The sequence below is a fragment of the Hemitrygon akajei genome, chromosome 3 (assembly GCF_048418815.1).
Source record: "Hemitrygon akajei chromosome 3, sHemAka1.3, whole genome shotgun sequence".
Taxonomy (NCBI): Eukaryota; Metazoa; Chordata; class Chondrichthyes; order Myliobatiformes; family Dasyatidae; genus Hemitrygon; species Hemitrygon akajei.
Genome location: NC_133126.1, coordinates 17,267,074 through 17,290,487, shown reverse-complemented (window position 1 = coordinate 17,290,487; position 23,414 = coordinate 17,267,074).

Below are 23,414 nucleotides of genomic sequence, written 5' to 3'. Positions count from 1 at the left end.
TACAAGTAGGCTGAAATTGTATTTGTGACAAGCTTCAAGCCGTCTATTATAAGCAAAAAGAAAAATCTGTGGAAGCAACACTTATGAAAATGTGTTGTCCATTGTTAAACAGTTTTTACAAGAAAGAAGACAATTAGAATAAAACAAAGTCCATTTTAGTGCAAATGGTCATAGCATTGCTGAAGTCCAATCATTAGGGTTCTTCTGGTTAGTTCAAGAATCGAATGGTTGAAGTATCTGCTCTTGAACTTGGTGGTGTGAGACTTTAAAACTGCCTGATGGTAAGAGTCTGAAGTCCCACATGACCAAGATGAATGGCCTGAATAGTGAGGATCTTTGAGGATGGATGTTGCCTTCTTGAGGCAGTGAGTCCTGTTGATACTACTGGGGGTTTAGAATATAAGCCTAGATTATCAGTCTTTAAAGAGGTAATTGAAGCCACAAACTTCCAGAGGGCGAGTGTACTTCCAGCTGTGCCTGAAACTTCAATGCAATGTTCAGAAAAGAGAAATGAACTTTTTTATGCCATAATACAACAGATTGGTTTTATTAAAGTGTAAATCAAAAAGCAGTGTTGAAACATTTTCCATTGATGAGACAGAAGAATTTTGATGCAGTGATGCAGTGCCAAGGGAAAGTGAGTGGAATCTTTGTAGATTGGATCTGCTTCCAGTCCAATTTGTTGCCATCTTGTTCACTGATTTAAAATAAGTTTTGAGAGAGATATACAGTATATGGAAGAAGATTTAAATGTAATGTAATACCTCGGCAGGTGCAGATTTGTAAATTGTTGTCTTAGTATCAACTATTGCTGGTTCTGAAATTAACTATATATTTCAATCTAACCTGGATTGAAAAGATGTAAACTAGATGCTGAAGAATTTGACCAAATGATGAATTTGAAAAATAAAGTGTACAACTTTTAGTTACTATGGAAACAGGAATGTGACAACCACACAGAGACATTACTAAGTCTTTCCTCCAAGTTTACTTTAATACAATTGTTTGTCCTCTTCTGTTATTCTGTGCATACGTGATAAAGAACTTCGGTGCTCAGCGTGCAATGCAGAAATGAGATTGAAGGACTGGTGGCATGCATTCAGGTCGAGCCAAATCCATGACTGGAGTGTTCTGTAAGTAAATATGTGTTAGTGTTTTTACCCATGCTGTTTGTCTTTATTAAGAACAAACATAACATGATGTCAGAGGTCAGCATGAGGACCAAACGCAGAGAGGAAATGTACTGCAAGTGATTAAGAAAAAGCCACTAGTTCTGACAGAGAGAAGCTGCCAGCCAAAGAGCACGTTGTGACCCGAAGCTGCCGTTGTTCACTGAATTCACCAGGAGAGATACAGGTGAGAGCCCCAAATGGATAACCTAAGTCCTCCCGGACCTGTGCAGTTTACCAACAATCTAACTGATAACTGGAAATGCTTCAAACCGTGATTCAACAACCAGAGCTGACAGGGCAGAGACAAATTTTAAACCGTCTATCTTTCTACACATAAATAATGAAGATGCTTTTGACATCTACAACAGCTTTCAGAATGATGAGACAATCTTGACATTGGACACTGATGAAAATATTTGAGGAGTATTTTTTCCCAAGTAAAAACATCAGCTTTGAAAGATGCAAGTTCTTTTCCTGTGACCAGAAGCAAGGTGTTAGCTTTGACCAATACTTAGCAGAGCTACCCACACTGAGTAAGTCCTGTGAGTTTGAGATTTGAGAGACTCACTAGTTAGAGACAAAATAATTTGCGGAACTTTAAATAATGAGCTCAGAGAAAGATTGCTCTGTGAAAAAGATTTAACGCTGGAAAAGGCTGTGAGTATGGGTAGGACAGCAGAAACCACTAGAGCACAAGCCAAGGGCAGACCCAACGATGCATGCTGTGAAAACAGAGGAGCAGATCACAAGGCATTTCCCAAAGCAACAGCAAAGCAGACATAGGCTTAAATAGCAAATACAGCAAATGTGGAGGTAGGCACATCCCAAAAAAGTGTATTGCTTGTGGAACGTCCTGCCATAAGTGTGGGAAGAAGAATAATTTTGCAAAGTGCTGCAAAGCTGGGGCTGCCAAGAGAAAGACGCACACGGTTGCTAAAGCAATGGGGGACGTTTTTATAGATTCTCTACAGACTGCTGGTGCCGGTAAGACAGAACGGATTGTCCCAGTAACTGTGAATGAGACAGTAATTCCATTCAAGATTGACACCAGAACCCAGGTAAATCTGTTGTCTATGGATGATTACAAGACTCTCAAACTAAAGAGCAAGATGTACCCTGCTAAGTTAAAAGTGACTTGTAACTTCTCTTCATTGGAGAGAACGTTGCAGTAAAAGGGGGCTTTGTGGTGATTTTCAAGCACAAGGGGCAGCACCTGAAGGCACAGCTACTGATTGTTGAAAAGCAAATACAGCCAATATTAGATCTGAGTGCATGTGGAAAGCTCAACCTGGTGAAAGGAGTTTTCATTGTGGCTTCACAGTCCAAAGATGACCATACTTCCCTCATGGTAGAGTACACAGATGTCTCCGAGGGGCTTGGATGCTTAGCTGGGGTACACAAAATTTATATAGATGAGACAGTGGCTCTTGTTGTCCATGCATGCAGGAAAGTTCTGTTTGCACTTAGAGACAATCTCAAACAAGAAGGAGCACACATGTAACGGATAAGCATCATACAGAAAATTAACGAACCAACAGATTGGGTGAGCTCCCTGGTCATAGTGGAAAAGACAGATGGAGCATTGTTGATATGTTTACACACAAGAGAGCTCAATAAAGCCATCAAGAGAGAACACTTTAAATTGCTAATGTAGGAGAAGATCATGTCCTGGTTTGCAGGTGCTGAGTGGTTTAGCAAACTCAACATGTCATCTGAATTTTGGCAGATGAAGCTTGATGAGGCAGTTTTAAGACTGCGTACTTTTAACACACCAGAGAGAAGATAATTGTTTTCTTCGTTTACCGTGTCAGAACTCTGTCATAAATCTATCGACACAATCTTTAAGGGCATGCCTGGTGTCGAGGCCATGATGGACGACATCATCTTCTGAGGGGTCCACCAATGACATGAAGAACATGATCCACGACTGAGACAGATGCTGAACGTGACACAGAATATCAATTTGAAATTAAATAAAGAGAAATGTGAGCTTGGTGTTAAGACACTGACTTTGCGAGGAGATGTCATATCGGAAGTGGTAGTGATGCCTGACCCAAGGAAGATGTCAGCTATTGAGAAGATGGAGAGACCCCAAAACGAAGAGGAAGTGAGACGTTCCTGGAGATCATGACTTACCTATGGGATTTGGACTATGGGAGTAATGGATTTGTGGCTAAATTTGCCGATGATACAAAGATAGGTGGAGGAGCAGGTAGTGTTGAGGAGACTGCAGAGAGACTTGGGAATGGGCAAAGAAGTGGCAAATGGAATACAATGTTGGGAAGTGTATGGTCATGCATTTTGGTGGAAGAAATAAATGGGCAGACTATTATTTAGATGGGGAGAGAATTCAAAATGCAGAGATGCAAGTGAACTTAGGAGTCCTTGTGCAGGATACCCTTAAGGTTAACCTCCGGGTTGAGTTGGTGGTGAAGAAGGCGAATGCAATGTTGGCATTCATTTCTAGAGGTGTAGAATATAAGAGCAGGGATGTGATGTTAAGGCTCTATAAAGCACTCATGAGATCACACTTGGAGTATTGCGTGCAGTTTGGGCTTCTTATTTTAGAAAAGATATGCTGACATTAAAGAGGGTTCAGAAAAGATTCACAAGAATGATTCCAAGAATGAAAGGATTACTGTATGAGGAACGTCTGGTAGCTCTTGGGCTGTATTCCCTGGAGTTCAGGAGAATGAGGGGGGAATCTCATAGAAACATTCCGAATGTTAAAGGCCTGAACAGATTAGATATGGCAAAGTTATTTCCCATGGTAGGGGAGTCTAGGACAAGAGGGCACGACTTCAGGATTAAAGAACGTCCATTTAGAACTGAGATGCACAGAAATTACTTTAGCCAGAGGGTGGTAAATCTGTGGAATTTGTTGCCACTAGTGGCTGTGGAGATTAAGTCACTGGGTGCAGTTAAAGCAGATATAGATAGGTTCTTGATTAGCCAGGGCATCAAAGGGTATGGGGTGAAAGCAGGGGAGTGGGGATGACTAGAAGAATTGGATCAGTCCATGATTGAATGGTGGAGCTGACTACTATAGCTTTTGGTCTTATGGTCTTACCTGGTGAAGTTCATCCCTCAACTGTCTATTGTGTCAGCACCACTTAGGTCACTCTTTGAGCAGGCAATGAGAGGATTTGCTCTCACGAACAAGAAAAGTGTTTCAGGAGCCTGAAAAGAATCCTAACTGAAGAGCCCGTGCTGAAGGTTTATGATCCAGAAAAATGTTCTAGGATCTTGGCTGATGATTCCTGGTATGGCCTTGGAGCAGTACTACATGAGGACACGTGGCAACCTGTGGCCTACAAGGGCTTTAACGAGTATGGAAGCCAACTAACTATACACAGATGGAGAAAGAGCTTTTTGATGCATGCAAAATGTTCCAACAGTACATCTCTGGACATGTTTTTGAAGTGGAGACAAACCATAAACCACTGAATAACTATCCCATAAGGATACAGTGCATGTTGATAAGGCTTCAGAAGTATGACAGCAGGATGACCTACACACCAGGAAAATATACATACCTTTGCTGCTGATGCATTGCCTCAAGCAGTCAACAAGAAAGGAGGGTGACCAAGAGATTAATGTTGATATACAAGCCGATGTTGACATGATTGTCTCCTGCATTCCAGTATCTCCTGAGAGAACAGAGAGGATGAGGACAACTACAGGGACAGATGAAACAACAAAATTACTCAAAGAGACAACTGCTTACACCACATCCTGTACCAGACAGGCCACACTTCAAAGTTGGAGTGAATTTGGTTGAAAGAAATGGAAAGAGTCATACTGCTCTAACAGACTACTTTTCAGATTACCTGGCAGTTGCAACACTGCAATCAACATCCAGCAAAGTGTTCATCACCTTCCTGAAAGGTGTGTTTGTGAGGCATGGAGTTCCATGTGAAGTGGTATCAGACATTGGTCCACAATTTATGAGCTGTGAATTTGAGACCTTTGCCAATGATTGGGGGATTTGACTTATAACTTCCAGCCCACATCACCCAAAACCTAATGGCCTAGCAGACAGTTCGGTCAAGGTAGCGAAGGGTGTCACAAAGAAAGCAAGAAGGACGAGAGGACTTCCACAGAAGTCAGATGATTTACAGAAGTGTGCCACTGTAGAATGGCCTTTCACCAGCCCAAATACCGATGGGTTGACATATACACATTGACCTTCCAGTGCACAAAAACCTGTTGACACATAAAGGAGCACACAAGGTCAAAATGGCTAAAGAGGAAGGGGAAAAAACCAGAAACAGTATAATGACAAGAGTTCAAAAAGTCTACCAGCCCTGTGACCTAGAGACCAAATGAAAATTGGAGATCACAATTCCAGTAATGGCCCATGCAAAGGTACGTGCAAGAGGAAGTTGCTCCACATTCCTTTATTAAGAACAATCATAAAACCTCCAATCTTCTCCTGAAGGCATTGGATTTTTGACCAATTTGTTTATTCAGCCATCTGTAACTTAGCCAATACACAATACAATCATTCATATTTGTTTTGACAACAAATCCATATATATTATCCTGGACATCACTTTCATGTCTGAAAGTGCAATCACTTGCTATGCAGATGCATATTTACAGTAAATTTATTATATAAAATTGTGTACATGTTTATATCATGTTTTCCTTATAAATGCTGCATAGATGATGCTCTTTGCCTGCAATGCTGCTCCAAGTAAGTTTTTCGTTGCAGCTGTGTGAAACCCATTTTTACTGGGCATCTCTGGAAACGTGGCTTATTAGCCCCTCACTAACAGCCACTGAACTCTGCAGTGAGAGCCCAACTTTGTATGTCTAGTGTGTCCCGCAGAATCCGTGAGGTTGGGATGCCTTGATCACCCAAACCCCGGTTTGTGTGAGTTACTGCCCGTGGCAATCGCCCATCGGCAAGAAATAACAGATCGTACACTGCATCTAATTATAAAGAAGCATATTTTAAAATGTTAACTTAAGCAAACAGTTTTTACAAGAAAGAAAGAAAAAAAAACCAAAAAGGGCCCATTATTCTTAAACTGTCATATGTGCAGTGTGGAGCTTAAAACCTCCAGAAGCCGTTGATTTTGATGTACACACTGCACCAGTTCCCGTTCCTGGTAAAAGTTCCACATTTCCAGAGACCCCTCTTGGGCTCCATTGAATCACACGTTCCTGCCAGATCAAATCTTACAGCCAGTTCTCTTGAGCTCCTTCTCTCTCCATCTCCCGCCAAAAAAGACCTCAATTTACCTCAATGTTTGTCACAAAAACTGCTATGCCAGCGTTCTCCAGAACGTTGTCCCATTTCCACTCTCCTCGATGGATGACACACATTCCTAAGCATCCCTTATCATTAATGGTAAGCCAAACACTGTCAGCAGAAAACACTGCTTCTACTGAAAGACCATTACATGGAGTACCCTACAACATCAGCAGTAAAACCTATACTGGGTGTTTGTGCTTATAACAATGAACTTAACTTTGACTTTGGCATTAACAACAGGAATAGCAATAGGAAGTGGTAGTCTTGAATGATATTTGAGTGGAATCATATTGCAGCTACCATCGGACATGGGATGCATAAGCCTGAAGTCCCACACCACAAGGTCCAAGAACAGCTACTTTCCAGCAACCATTCAGCTCATGAACAACCTGGCTAAACCCAAGCCAGCATGGTTTAACAACACTATGACCACTTTGACCACAAAGCACTAAAAGTACCTTATTTTTGTTCCTCTTGTGTTTCCTTGTAAAAAGTGTGACTAATACGTATGATTAGTTTATGTTTTCAATTCTTCAGTCCTTGTTTCTTTTATATTTTAGATGTCTGAGAACTGACACCAACCCAGAGAGCAGAGTGAAAGAGAGAAGTGAGGATAAATAGATACCTTTACTTGGTCTCACTGATCTACCTACTGTTCTTCTAAACTCTAAAAGAGAGATTCTTAACTACTTTTTATACCATGGACCCCCTTTGGCAGTCCGGTGGACCCCTTCTCAGAATAATGAATTTAAATATATCAAATAAAATACACAGAATTGCAAACAAAACCAATTATATTGAAATAGAGCTATCAAAATATTTTTAAAGAAAATTTTTGATATAGTAATATATGTGCTTCTTTATTAATGCATTAAATAACAAAACTATACATTTAAAATATAGGCAAGTTAAAATTAAATTTTATTTCTTAAAGGCATATGAGTGGGAAGGCTGTTGTTGCTTAGCTTGAATAAGAACATTAAACTGTGGGTGGTCTTTGACAAAGCAGCATTTGATCAATTTTGATTTTTTTGTTTTAATGGTTACAAATGTAGAAAATCCTGATTCACAGATATATGGTGTTGCAAATTTAATTAAAGCTTCCATAGATCACTTCACAAGGCAAGGATACGCTTCTCTCAAGGAACACCAGAATTCTCCAAAGCTCTTTGAGCTAAATTCCATTTGTAGTAAGCACTCTATCCTAAGATCAATGAGTTCATCTTTGGCTGGCTCAACATTTGATACAGTTTATATTAGAAAGAAAAGGATTGCAGTTCCATGGTTCAGTTTTAATGCCATCAAGATGGAAATACCTTTTGAAAGATTCCTGAAGTGTTTCCAGTGTTTGCAGATGTCTCTCTTCATAGAAATTGACAGAGAATTTTGCATCTCAACTCCGCCTTGGTAAAGCATTTCCTCCAGCATTTGAAAGTTTGCAAAGATATTGACCTCTACTTGCTACTTTTATATCAACAGCTTGGCCAAGAAAGCTTGTAATTTTTCAGTAGCATCCATAATGGTGACTTCAGGACCTTGAATTGAAAGATTTATTTCATTCATATGGTTAAACCTATCTGCCAGGTAAGCCAACCCATGAATAGTCTTTTTTTTCAAACTGTTCCAGGAGTAGGTCTTTTTCCAGAAAAAGGGAAACTTCTGTCCTTAGTTCAAACAAATGCTTCAAGGCTTGTCCTCTTGCAAGCCAGCAAACATATGTGTGGTAGAGAAGTACTTCATATTCTGCACCCATTTCTTGACAAATTCTTTTAAAAATGCAATTATTCAGAGAATGCTTCTAATACAATTGATGACTTTTATGGCTGTTGACAAAACTTCCTTCCGTGTTGTTGCCAGTGCATGTCACGTAAAAAATGATGAGTGACACCAATGTGAGGAGCTTCCTTTTTCACTAAAAGTACAAAACCAGCAGTATTACCGAGCATCGCAGGAACTCCATCTGTGCAAAGACTATGAAGATTTTCTTTCCAGTCAAAGATTTGTTCGGCAAAAAAAAATCTTTGTACCATTTCCAAAACTTCGACAGTCTTTGTAGTTTCCAAAAGAGACTCACAAACTAAGAATTCTTCTTTGATGGAAGATTGAGGGGGGATCTTATTGAAATGTATAAAATTCTAAAGGGATTGGACAGGCTAGATGCAGGAAGATTGTTTCCGATGCTGGGGAAGTCCAGAACGAGGGGTCACAGTTTAAGGATAAAGGGGAAGCCTTTTAGGACCGAGATGAGGAAAAACTTCTTCACACAGAGAGTGGTGAATCTGTGGAATTCTCTGCCACAGGAAACTGTTGAGGCCGGTTCATTGGCTATATTTAAGAGGAAGTTAGATATGGCCCTTGTGGCTAAAGGGATCAGGGTGTATGGAGAGAAAGCAGGTATAGGGTTCTGAGTTGGATGATCAGCCATGATCATACTGAATGGTGGTGCAGGCTCGAAGGGCCGAATGGCCTACTCCTGAAACTATTTTCTATGTTTCTATGGAATCAGCAAGCGCATAACAATCAAAAACAAGGATGTGCGTACATTGAGAGATGTCTGTAGTTTCACCCAGTTGCACACTGAATGGGAATTGCAAAGGCTGCCAATTCCTCAATGACCTGCTTCAAAATGTTAAAAGAAATATCAACTATTCTAGAACGTATCACATTATTTTAATAGGGAACTGCTTTCCAGCTTCTTCCTCTGTTCCTCATAAATCAGCTCAACCATTTCCTGAGCACATGGCTTTACTAAAGTCACTCCATTTGTGTGGGCCTTCCTTTGTTTGGCAATCCAGTAAGCAACGTTATGCTTCCGTTTTTGTGAAATGGCAAATCCAAGTTTAGGAAGTGTCTCAACTTTTTCATCATACTTCCTTTTCTTCTACTTGTCAACTTAAATTGGGTCTGCAAGAAATATAAAATAAATAAAACTAAAATAAAGTATTTGACTCAACTGAGCAGAAATATGTAAGATACGCTGAGCTGGTCATAGACGCTAAGCAGTGTGGATGGAAGGTGCAGAGTTTCCTGGTAGAGGTTGGCTGCAGAGTAATTGTAGCTATTTCCATGGTCAGGAGTGTGAGGCCAGGGCCAGCGGCAAGCTATAAAAAAACTGTCAGATGTAGCCGAGTGAAACAGTCACTGGTTATGTATGAAGAGGAGTGATGGCAGCTGAGCCCTAAAATGACCCATGGGTGGCCAGATGTGAAGGGGGGTGCACATGGGACATCGGGTCGCACTGTTGAGCCCTCTAGAGATATAAACTTAGAAAAATAGAAACCATAGAAAATGCTGTGGGCTTAAGTTGACGAAACATCTAAGATGGGGGGGGGGGGGGCGGTGCCCACCTAGTCTTTTCTTTCTTTTTCAATCTTTTTATCAATATCAACATGATAAACTTGATACATAATTATTGGGATTACAAAATTACAAAATTACAATGAACATGAAAGGATACATAAAAAATAAGTACCCTATAGTTAGGTCTTCACAAATCATACGTGATACAAATATATAATATAAACAGGACAGAAAAACTGGGTATATCAATATGAAAAAAAAAACAGAAAAAGAAGAAAAAGAGAAAAAAATTATATCCCCCCAAAAAACAAGAACTAATCTAACAAAATAGCCACTAACTAATAATAAAAAAAGAGAAAAAAAACACATGGGCTGTTTATAGTATCTAAGAAAAAACAAAAACAAAATCAACGGTGTCATCAACTCTGATCCTCTCTACCTATATAAAATCAGAACCAAAGGGAAAAAAAAATAGGATTGGAACCGGGTCAAATTACATCATGTGAAAATATTGAATGAATGGCCTCCAGGTCTTTTCAAATTTAATAGAAGGGTCATATATGACATTTCTAATCTTTTCCAAATTCAAACATGACATAGTTTGAGAAAACCAATGAAATGTGGTAGGGGGATTAATTTCTTTCCAATTCAACAAAATAGATCTTTTAGCCATTGATTTTAGAAATGTAATCATCTGACAAGCAGAGGGAGATAAATGAATTGACTCCATCATTGGTAAATTAAAGATTGCAGTAATAGGATGAGGTTGTAAATCAATATTCAATACCATGGAAATAATATTAAAAATGTCTTTCCAATATTTTTCCAAGGACGGACATGACCAAAACATATGAGTTAAAGTAGCTATCTCAGAATGACATCTATCACATATAGGATTCATGTGGGAATGAAAACGAGCTAATTTATCCTTGGACGTATGAGCCCTGTGCACAACTTTGAACTGTATCAATGAATATTTAGAACATATAGAGGATGAATTAACTAATTGAAGAATTTTATCCCAATTCTCAATAGGAATAGTAAAGTTAAGTTCTCTTTCCCAATCATACTTAATCTTATAAAAGGCCTCTGAACGTATTTTCATAATTATATTGTAAATATTTGATATTACACCTTTCTGAAAAGGATTTAGTTCTAACAATTTCTCCAAAATACCCATAGAGTCTAGATTTGGAAAGGTAGGAAGTACAGTATTTTAAAAAGTTCCTCATCTGTAAATATCTAAAAAAAATGAGACCTGGGCAAATTATATTTATTAGATAATTGTTCAAAAGACATGAAACAATTATCCAAAAATAAATCAGAAAATCGTTGTATACCTTTAGTCTTCCAAGCTAAATAAGCTTTGTCTATAATAGAGGGATGAAAAAAGAAATTGGATACGATAGGAATTGCTAAAACAAATTGATTCAACCCGAAAAATTTCTGAAATTGAAACCATATACGTAGAGTGTGTTTGATATTCGATATTTGAAATGTTGGTTAAGGGATTTGGATTTATCTCCTAGCCCTCATTGGGTAAATTTGGAAATTAAATCTGTACAAGGATTCTCATTGGGTTCTATCTTAGGGACTTATCTTCCTGGTGCCCACCTGGTAACCCCTAGGAAGCATCTGCCACCCACCACAAGATCTCTATGCTATGACCCGAGTTAGGATCTGCTTATCAAAGGGATTGAAACATCTAGTCCTATGTGTTTGAACTTTGAAACTCAACATTTTCATATGGATTTTAAGTCATTTGACTGATAAATCTGCAAAGAAGTAAGTAATCTGTCTGTTAATTGAATGAAGCCTAAGATAGTCAAGAAAGTTGTTTGCCAAGTAAGTAAAATAAGGCAGTTTTTACAATTTATCCTAAGTTCTAACAATTTTAATGGCTTTTAGATTCTTGGGTAGACACAAGGATTACAGCAGTAGCCCCCTTAGTAATAAAGGTTCTCATTTGTGATATCGTTCACATTATTCTTGTAAAGTTATTTTTAAGATGTGCAGTATTTTCATAGAATAATAATAATTCACAAATGCTGCTTGTAAAACACAGTGTGTACATGTCTTTACTTCACAACACAAGCCATGTACATAGAGGAAGTATGTAGAGGAAAAACAAAAAAATAGAAAGAACCACTGCTGCTCACAGAACTTACAACAGCAATAATCAGAATCAGAATCAGGTTTATTATCACCGGCATGTGTCGTGAAATTTGTTAACTTAGCAGCAGCAGTTCAATGCAATACATAGTATCGAAGAAAAAAAATACATAAATTAATCAATCAATTACAGTATATGTATCTTGAATAGATTAAAAATCATGCAAAAAACAGTAATAAAATATATATTAAAAAAGTGAGGTAGAGTTCAAGGGTTCAGTACCCATTTAGGAATCGGATGGCAGAGGGGAAGAAGCTGTTCCTGAATCACTGAGTGTGTGCCTTCAGGCTTCTGTACCTCCTACCTGATGGTAACAGTAAGAAAAGGGCATGCCCTGGGTGCTGGAGGGCCTTAATAATGGACGCCGCCTTTTTGAGACACCGCTCCCTAAAGATGTCCTGGTTACTTTGTAGACTAGTACCCAAGATGGAGCCAACTTAATTACAACCCTCTGCAACTTCTTTTGGTCCTGTGCAGTAGACCCACCCCCCTCCCATATCAGACAGTGATGCAGCCTTAAAGTAATAAGATGTTACTTGAAATAACATACTTCAACAGTTATCCCAACTGTCAAACCTGTTTGAACTTCCCTGTTTCACACTCATAGCATGCACACCTATCAGTATTACATAGGACCGCGTGGCATTTCGGAGAGTTAAGAATTCTCATTTGAACAGTCCAGTTTTGCACAACTTTAACAAACAATAAAAGTGACTCACCTTCTACACATTGATCAACGAGCAATTGCAGATAGAGAATGATGAAGAGCAATGTAGATGTCTGGGTCACAAATGAGAGGACACACAATTTCACTGTTTGGTGGCTGAATGATTACAAAGCACAGGGCTCTCCGATAGCTGGCCACCTACGTCACTCAAGGGTCTGCAGACAGGAGGACTGCAATCACGTTCAATCTAGCAGCAGGTCTAACAACTAGCATAATTTTGAAGAAGTGATAAGGGTGCCATAAAGGACATTTTGAGATACTTTTAATAACTGTAATATGATATGAAAATATCTGTGATTTCTATTGGTGACAAAGTCACAGGTTCTGCTAATACTACTGTGGTTGGTTGCCTAAATTTAAATTGAAGGAAATGCTAAATTTAAGTTAGAGGTTAGTGAAAATAAAGATGTAAGTATTTTCCTATTCAAGTTCACAGATTCCCTGGAATCTATCCACAGAATCCCAAGGGCCTGTGGACACCAAGTTAAGAATCCCTGCTCTGGAGAAGACAGATCCATAATTCTTTCAGGCATTCATGATAGGAAGCAGAACATCATAGATTGAAATTGATCTTTGGGAACGATTCGAGAAAGTGTTGGGAAAAGACTATTTCATTCAAGTGACTGGAGCTCAGTGACTGACAGGCTGACGGAGGAAGAAATTGGCATCACAATTAAAATGTAACATTGAAGAGCCGGAATCAGCAGGGCTCTGGCTACAGAAGACCAGGCAGGTGAGATAAACCAAAGTTCATTTTGGGCATCATGAAAGTAGAGGCTGCATTGCCTTCTTCAGAAGCATAAATATCTATGATTGTATGATAGGACAGGATTTCCATTGAATATAGGTTATCACTTCAATGTATCAAGTCCACATTCTCACCTAGCCAACCCATCCTCAAACATATTTTTCCTGAAGCTTATTTTCTTCCTATTGCCATCTCGCAGATTCCACCATTCACCACACACTAAAAGCAAGTTACAATTAACCTATTAGCGCACACACTTCCAGATGAAACCTACAGCACAATACAGGCTCTTCAGCTTACAAAGCTATGCCGAACATGTACTTATTTTAGAAATTACCGAAGGTTACCCATAGCCCTCTAATTTTTCTAAGCTCCATGTACCTGTCCAGGAGTCTCTGCAAAGACCCTATCGTATCTGCCTCCACCACCATCACTGACAGCCCATTCCATGCACTCACCACTCTTTGTGTACAAAACTTACCGCTGACATCTCCTCTGTACTTATTTCCAAGCACCTTAAAACTGTGCCCTCTCGTGTTAGCCATTTCAGCTCTGGGAAAAAAGTGAATGTTTTTCACTTTCTCCATGCCACCTTAATTAAACAGAGGGGTACTTTTAGTAAAAGACTAAGACAACTGTACTTAATGGCATTTGAAACAAGTTGATTGATCACTCATAGCGTAATAAAAGTCATAGTTGGCAAGCAGCAAGAGTTAAAAAGAAGCTACGCTACTATATTTAATCATGTTCCAAGACTTTCATAGTAAGGATCCTACTTCAATGGTAAAATAAAATCAACACCATTTCTCTCAGCCTTTGGAGTACCAAGGCCTCCAATCAAACTAAGATAATGAAAGATCTGAAATTTATATTCTGACCGATGGGCATTCATCAAGCAAATAATCTCATTAATACTCCCCATCAACCACTCCGTCAATAATTTCCATCTTATTATATAACTTCATGAGGAAAAAAAAGATCATTATCATCTTTTAATTGGATTGTTTCTGAAGTGCAAATGAATGCAGGCAGCAGAGAGAGAGAGCAAAATATTTCCACAGAGTTTTCTTGGTGTCATTCCTTATTACTGTGCACAGGACCTCACTATAATAAAGTACACGATAACAAGGCCAAGGAGAAATACCATAGCAGATTTTAATTAGCAGATTATTAAATAAGAGAAGATATCCATTCAAGTTTCCCAGGAGATTGTCCACAAAGGAGTACGATAATTAAATCTGTTCAAGTGTAGAGCTTTAATAGCATTAGTGGACGAAGTTATATATAAATAAGTGTTCCTGCAAGAACAAATGTTTTTTCTACTTCTTTTCCCTTAAATTTAATTAGTTCCAATGGGAAAGAATCCAAATGTAATCAATATGAGAATAAATAACTATGTTAATAGTTATGGCACTCCATTCTTTTCAGATTTGGGTCAGGCAATGAGTTATGATGCAATCCTCTCTGCTTAAATGCTGTGCAATGCAATAGTTTGTGGGCACATGCATACCTGTGGGATACTCTCCACTTTAGTAGGCTATGGCACAGTCGTAACCCAGGATATTACATAATATCTTCTATTCCCCACTCTAGCCTTTTACCTCCTCTTACCAACCTACTACTTCCCCTTGGGTCCCCTCCTCCTTTCCTTTCTCCCACTGTCCACTCTCCTCTCCTATCAGACTTCTTCTTCTGCAACCCTTTGCCTTTCCCACCCACCTGGCTTCACCTATCACCTTCCAGCTAGCCTCCTTCCCCTCCCCACACCTTTTTATGCTGGCGTCTTCCCCCTTCCTTTCCAGCCCTGAAGAAGGGTCTCGGCCTGAAGGGTGACTGTTTATTCATTTCCATAGATGCTGCCTGACCTGCTGAGTTCCTCCAGCATTTTGTGTGTGTTGCTTTGGGTTTCCAGTATCTGCAGAATTTCTTGGGTTTATTACCATCAGACCATAAGACCATAAGATATAGGAGCAGAAGTATGCCATTCGGCCCATCGAGTCTGTTCCGCCATTCACTCATGGGCTGATCCAGTTCTTCCGGTCATCCCCACTCCCCTGTCTACTCCCCATACCCTATAATACGGTTGATTGTGATACTATTCATACTCTTCGGAAATTGTATTCTATTGCGGTTATGGCACTATCCTTAGGGCTGAAATGGGTGGAGTGTGTTACATCACTAGGGTGCCATGGTAACATAGCATTTAGCGCAATGCTAGTACAGTCCAGAGCATTCCTTAGTTCAACTGTGATACTACCTGTAAGGAGTTTGTACAAACTCTCTGTGAGCACGTGGATTTCCCCTGTATGCTCAGATTTCCTCCCACAGCCCAAAGACATAACAGTGAATAGGTTAATTGGTCATTGTAAATTGTCCTGAGATTAGACTAGGGTTAAATAGGTGGTTTGCTGCACAGTCCGGCTCGTCGGGCTGGAAGGGATTGTTCTGCGCTGCATCTTTAAATAAATAAATGCATAAAATAACGATCCGCTCTCTTGCGAAATTGCCAGTGGGTTACACCACTGTTCATATACCTGAGAGTCTACATAATACAGCACTGGCCATGCCTCTGAGAAACTATGTATTCCGGTGCTTTATGACACTAACCTTACACCTGACATACCACATAATACAGAGGGTTAGAGTACTGCCCGTACTCCTGGGTTGGCACGGTAGTGTAGTTGTTAGCACAACAGTTTACATATCAGCGACCCAGGTTCAATTCCAGCTGCTGTCGTTAGGTATTTGTATGTTCTCCCAATAATCATGTGTGTTTCCACCAAGTGCTCCGGTTTCCTTCTACGGTCCAAAGACGTACTGTTGATAGCATAATTGGTCATTGTAAATTGTCCTGTGATTAGGCTGGGACTGAATCAGGGGTTTCTGGGTGGTGAAGCTCAAAGGGCTGGTAGAGCCTATTCTGCATAGTATCACAATAAATAAAACACATTTTTTTGGGTAATTGCACTCTCAACCATCCTGTGAAGTTGTGCAATGCAGTGTGTTATGGTACAAATCTTTCTCTCTTACACAACACAGTGAATTACAGAATTGTCCCTTCTCATCTGAGTGGGTAAAAGATGTTGTTGTTAAATGCGAGCTATGGTCTGGAAAATAGTCGCTCAAAAAGCTGAGGAAGCAGAATCAGTCGTCATTTTTTAAAGGCAATTTTGCAGATACATGCAAGGGAATAATATTGCGGAGCTTGTGTGAAAGAGCAAGGTTGTTGCATGGGCAATGCAATGGTGTAGCAGTCAGATCAAATCAGCGGGGATTGTGCTGGGCAGCCTGCAAGTGTCGCCATGTTTCTGCACTCACATAACATGCACGTGATGCATTAACTCGAACTGGGTGTTTTTGGAAAGTGGGAGCACCCGGACAAAACCCACAAAGCTACAAACTCCTTACAGGCAGTGGCTGGCATTTTCAACAAGGCGGCATCCTATCGTCTGGATCTCCATCACCCAAGATGGCGACATCAATAAGGATCCCCATCACAAAGGACATGCCTCCTTCTCATTGATACCATCAGGGAGGGGGTACAGCAACCTGAAGGCACACAGTCAGAGATTCAGGAACAGCTTCTTCCACTCTGCCAAATATACACTTACTGTAATTTAAAGTTTTTATTATTTTGGGTAAATTAGAATCAGGTTTAATAACATTGGCATATGTCATGAAATTTATTGTTACCCAGCAGCAGTACATGTGATATATAATAATAAAAAATCTAAATTAGTAAGTATATATACACTAGAACTGTAAAACAATGTTCTAATGGCAATGTTGCAGGGCTGCCCATATATTTCAGTGGGTTTATGGCATTATCCTTGGACTTCAAATATTACATAAGTAATGTAGTGGATTACATCTCTATCCACACTCCTGGGAAGTTTATTTATGAATAACTTCATCTGCTAATGCTATTAATGTTAATGGACAAACAACCTACCCTAAGGCATACTTAGAACCAGAATCAAGTCCAATATCACCGGCATATGTTGTGAGATTGTTGTTATCTGGCAGCAGTACGTTTTAATACAGAATAATAAAAACTGTAAATTCAGTCAGAAGTATATATATATTTAAAAAGTTAAATTAATTAAGTAGTGCAAAAAGAGAAAATAATGTAGTGAGATAGTGTTCATGGGTTCAATGTCCGTTCAGAAATCGGATGGCAGAGGAAAGAAGCTGTTCCTGAATCTCTGAGTGTGTGTCTTCAGGCTTCTGTACCTCCTCCCTGATGGTGGCAATGAGAAGAGGGCATGTCCTAGGTGATAGGGGCCTTTAATGATAGATGAGACATCACCTCTTGAAGGTGTCCTAGATGTTGGGCAGGCTAGTGCCGATGATGGAGCTGACAGAGTTTACAATTCTCTGCAGCTTATTTTGATCTCATGCAGTACCCAGACCAGACAGTGAGGCAACCCATTAGAATGCTCTCCACAGTTCAACTGTCGCCATTGTAGTTGTAGCTGATCTACAATCTGCTCTTTTTTTCATGCCTGCGCTGAGTGCAAGGTTGTTGCTCTACCAATTAACAAGCTGATTTATCTTACTCCTGTACACCCTCTCATTGCCTTCTGAAATTCTGGCAACAATCATTGTGTCATAAACAAAGTTATAGATGGCATTTGAGTTGTGCCTAGCCCATACAGTCATGGGTGTAGAGAGAGGAGAGCAATGGACTAAGCACACATCTTTGAGGTGTGCCAGTTTTCATTATCAGCAACATGGAGATATTATTTCCAATCCACACAGACTTTTGTCTTCCAATGAGGAAATAAAAGATGTAGTTGCTGATGGAGGTACAGAGGCCAGGTTCTGGAGCTTTTTGATCAGAATTGTAGGAATGTTTGTGTAGGTTATTTGTAACTTTCAGTAGTTTTAGTGTAGGCTATTGAAAAAGAATCAAAGTGAAGTTGATGGGCACCTGTGAGAGAGAGAATAGGTTGACGGGGGGGGGGAGGTAATTTCTGTCCTTGGAGACAGGATGAAATTAACAGGCAGAATGGCCTCCTTCCACATCTTTATAAAGATTAGCATAAGAATTGGAGAGCTCTTTCCCTGAATCTTGGATGAAGATATGTGACGAATCGTAAGTAAGTTTGCAGATGAGTCTAAAATAATTGGTGTCATAGACAGTGAACTTTCAAGAGGGAGTACCACAACCTTGTCAGTGTTTGGAGGCCTGCATTCCGCAGTGACCCGGAGAGCGATGTTGGCTGGAGCCAGGACTTTATGCTTTGGCTCTTGGTAGGGTCACACATGGCAAACAGGTCAAAGGGTAGTGACCACCAGTCCTCCAGGTTCAAAGGTTCACCTCAGGACTAACTACCCTGACTGGCAGAACAAAATTGTTACTGAAACAGCAATAAAGGATCATTCTACATCTGAGTGCAACGGTATTCCTGAGTTTCCACCCGGGACTTGCATGACAGTAGTGAAAACCCTGAGAAAGCTACTGACATGATGAAGGAAGTCTTGAACACCACCAGAGAGAGAGACCCCTCATTGCTGCCCTAAATACGAGTGGCATAATGGACTGTAAGTAATAAAAAAAAAGACAGTGAAGAATATCAGGAATTAGCAGGATTGATTTACCTGAACTAAGAACAGTGCAATTGCAACAGTGTAGAAACAATGGCCCTCCACTGACTCTGTCAACACCTCCTTCTGCCTCAGCATAATCAACGACCACTCACACCCTGGCCTTTCTCTCTTCTCCACGCTACCTCCACCCCCCAACATCCATCAAGCAGAAGATACAAAGGCATGAAATCTTGTACCAGCAGGTTCAGCTTCCATCCTGTTACTCTACAACTCTTGAGTGAACCTCTTGTACAATAAAGAACTCCTGATCATAACTCAGGGGCTATAACTGCTCTGCAATTTTTTCTGCAACTGTAACACTATATCCCGCATTCTGTTACTCTTTTGCCTTTTTTTAATTTCAGATTCAGCTTCTTTTATTGATCACACATTAATTTGTTGTTGATATTAACAGCCAAATTGTCATGTATTTGTGTACATTTTGACCCTTCTGGGTTGCCGTCAAGTTTCCCTGTGTCTTATGTACTGAACATAACGACGTAATGTGAGAGGGCATTCTGGGAGGAGGATTTACAAGTAAGATAAATGTCCACGTTTTGTTCCTCATCCCTCTGTCTCTCATGTGTGTTATTCATGGCCACCCAGCTTCCTGATACTACAAACATAACAACCGGTGAAGAGGTGACAACTTCAATCATGATTTTGATTGTTTGCTCCCTTCGGCAAGAGAAGTGTGATGTGGGTATGAAAAAGGAGGACAATCAGACAAAGCAGGGCAGCAAGCATGGTGAGTGAAGAATCGAGGGGAGAGAACGAGAACGGGACAGTTAAATGAAAACAAATGAGAGAGGCAGACAGAAGGAGAGATAGATGACCAGTTAACTTTTCTGGAATGTGATTGTGCCTGAAAATGGTAACAGTGTTTGGAGCTATTGGGCCGTATGACAAAATGACAGATAAACAGAGTTTATATACTGAAAGATTTGACTATTTTACACTGTTCTAACATTTCTGACTGTGTGGGGTGCAAAAACATTTAATTTATTACACAGTCTACTGCATCCTGCTAAGCCTGGCGATAAGCCTTATGAGGACATAGTTAAAGTCTTAAAGGACCACTGTTCATCTAAGCCTTTGATTATAGCTGAGGGGTTTAGTTTTCATAAAAGGAATCAAGAGGAAGGCGAGTCTAATTCACAGTTTGGTGCGGTCTGAAGCAATTATCTGAACACTGGTTTCGGCAGTCGCTGAATGACACGTTTTGTGATAGAATCATACGTGGTCTACATAGTGAGGCAATTCAGAAACATTTGCTTACAGAAGACAGAAGGCAATTGAGATTAATACATCTATGGAGATGTCAGCTAAAGAAGCACAGCCGTTAAGCACATCTTCCCAAGTTCATAAAGTTGCTGCTGGGGTTAAGAATAAGACACCTATTGGCAATCAGTGTTACCATTACGGCAAAAAATTGGGCATTTATCAAGAGGATGCGGGGATAAGGATTTAGATTGCTGAAGCTGTGGCAAAAAGGGACATACTGAATGTGCCTGGAAAAGTAAAAAGACACCATCAACCAGAGATACTGTAATGAAGAAAAATGACTTTTGGAAGAAACATGTAAAAAGGAAAGATGTGAACAAGATGGAGCACACTGAGAGTGGACTGAGTGACTCCCACTCTGTGGTTGAAGAAGCGTTGCAGGTTTTATCGGTGATCGGACACAAAGGCGGCTACTGGGTGACCCCATGGTTGGATGGGGCCACAGCGAGGATGCAGGGGGACACAGGTGCTGCAGTACTGCTGCTATCAGAGACAGTTTACAGGGAGAAATTGCAGCAACTCACCCCAGAAAGGACAAGGTTGACTATAAAGACTTACACTGGTGAAGTTGTTCCAGTGAGGGGAGTAGTCCATGTTGAAGTGGAGATTGACGAACAGGGAAAGAAACTTCCGCTGTGCAATGTTAAAGGTAGTTATTCAGCACATCCCACTGCTCATGGTTGGAGCAGCTTAAACTCAAATGGCACAAAGTGCACTTCATTGGTGGGAGTACTGGTCTACATGAGGTATGGAAGAAACACACAGAGTATTCAACAGAGAACTGGGCCGTATGAAAGGAATTGTCATTAAGCTGGCTGTTCAGCCTCACACAACACCCAAATGCCTGAACATAAGTTTCTCATGCCCTCAAGCCAAAGACGGAGGCTGAATTGGAAAAGACTGGTCTAGAGTAAGGTATTGAAACCAGCGTGTGTAAGTAAATAGGCAACTCCAGAGGTTCCTATCCTAAAGAGGGATGGGTCTTTAAGTTCTTATGGAGATGCCAAGGTAACCATTAACCTGGTTCTTACAGCTGAACAATACCTTCCCTTCCCCTCACTGATGACCTTTTTGCAGGATTGGCTGGAGGACAGACATTTGGCAAGACTGACTTGTGTCAAGCGTACTTGCAGATGCACGTGGAGCCGGAGTATTAGGAGCCGTTGACCATCGTGACTCGCGAAGGAATGCCCAGGTACCGAAGGCTTCCGTTTGGCATCACCTCAGTTCCTGCACCTTTTCAGCAAGCAATGGAGCTGAGCGGGTCGATAGGGATACGATGCTATTTGGATGACTTACTCACCGCTGGGGAACATGGGCGAGAGCGCCTACAAAATGTGGGTGCGACACTGCAAAGACTCGGGGAATATGGGCTAAGGGTCCGGAAGGACAAGTGTGAGTTCTTTCAACCTTTGATTGAATATTTGGGCCATGTGATCGACAGCTCAGGCACTGTCAAAGGTGAAGGCAATCGGGAGACACCGTCACTATAGAGTGTAAGACCATTAAGATCTTTCTTGGGTCTACTAAAATACCATACAAAGTTTGCTCCTAACCTAGGTAGCATACTGAAACCACTTCATGAGCTTTAAAACAAATCAATTGCATTAAGGACATTAAGCAAGACAGAAAGACACTGTGTTCAGATTGAGCAGGAAGCATTCGCAATTGTGCTTGAAGTTAAGAAATTCCATCAATTCCTCTTTGCTTGATGATTTGCATCATTGACCCTTGATGTCAATTTTTGCTCCACTTGTGGACATTCCTTCCCTGGCTGCTAGTCGAATGTAACATTGGGCTCTGTCATTATCTGCACATCAGCACGATACACTACGAAATACGGGAGGTCCAAGCACCATTTTGAATGCTGATGGACTATCCAGATTTCCCTTAGTTGTTACAGCTCTAGACCAATCCCTGAAGGAGATATTCTACTTCAAGGAAGAATCTACAACTCTGGCAACTGCAGTGTAAGCCAGAAGCACACACGTACTGACCCTGTTCTATCCAAAGTGGTGGATGCGGTAACTCCTGAATGGAAAGGAGAGCCAACCATTGAATTGAAAAAAGGTTCAAAGATTCAAATAGACTCTTCTCAGGTTTCCAGCCGGGTACAAATATCATCCCTGATGAAGATGGCAGAGTCTGTCTTCGAACCGTCAGTTATAATCGATACCTACACCTGGCTGGAAGCCCAAGAAGAGTTTGTTTATCAAATACATGGAGAATAAACTGAATCCTTGTTTAAAGGTTCATTTAAAATCAAAGTATGTCTGCAGTATATAACTCTGAGATTCTTCTTCTCCAAATAGCCACGAAACAAAGAAAACCATGGAAGCCAGTTCAAAGAGAAACAGCAAACCCACCCTCTCCGCACAAAAACGAATGGCAACACAATCATCAAACCCCCCCCCCCCCAAACTCCCCTCCCCTGCACAAAAACATATCAAAAGCAATCAAAAGGCAGGTAGGCAGTGCTGAACTCTCGCACACCTTCCACATTAACCTCGAATAATGGAAGCCCGCATTAGCTAAATAGAGTCAAACCCTGGCTTGTACCCTACCTCTCAGCTTCTTTTCCAGGAGGATGTTCGAGCTCGCATTCTCTTCCCAGAATCTTCTCGGAGCCAGCAAAGTGCAGGGTCATTCAATCGATCTCCAAACTGTAAATCGCAGGCTCTAACCGTTCCAGAAACACATTTAAGAAGAAAATCAGATGTAAAAGAAATGAGACAAACAGTTTTGAGGTCAATCCAGAAGCTGTTGACCGAGGGACTGTTGCAGAACAGAACAGAGATGCGAAAAAATTTTTTTAGCCAGAGGCTGGTGAATCTGTGGAATTTGTTGCCACGGGCAGCAGTGGAGGCCAAGTCATTGGGTGTATTTAAGGCAGAGATTGATAGGTAAATAGATTGATTGGGCATCAAAGGTTATGGTGAGAAGGTGGGGGAATGGGACTGAAGGGGAGATTGGATCAGCTTATGATGAAAAGGTGGAGCAGACTCGATGGGCCAAATGGCCGACTTCTGCTCCTTTGTCTTATGGTCTTATGCTGGCACCATCTCGACCGTACTCGAAACCTTACCAGGCTCGATGGAAGGTGCTCACAGTCCAAGCAGGATGTTTACTCTGGGGCTACTGTGTTATCATTCCTC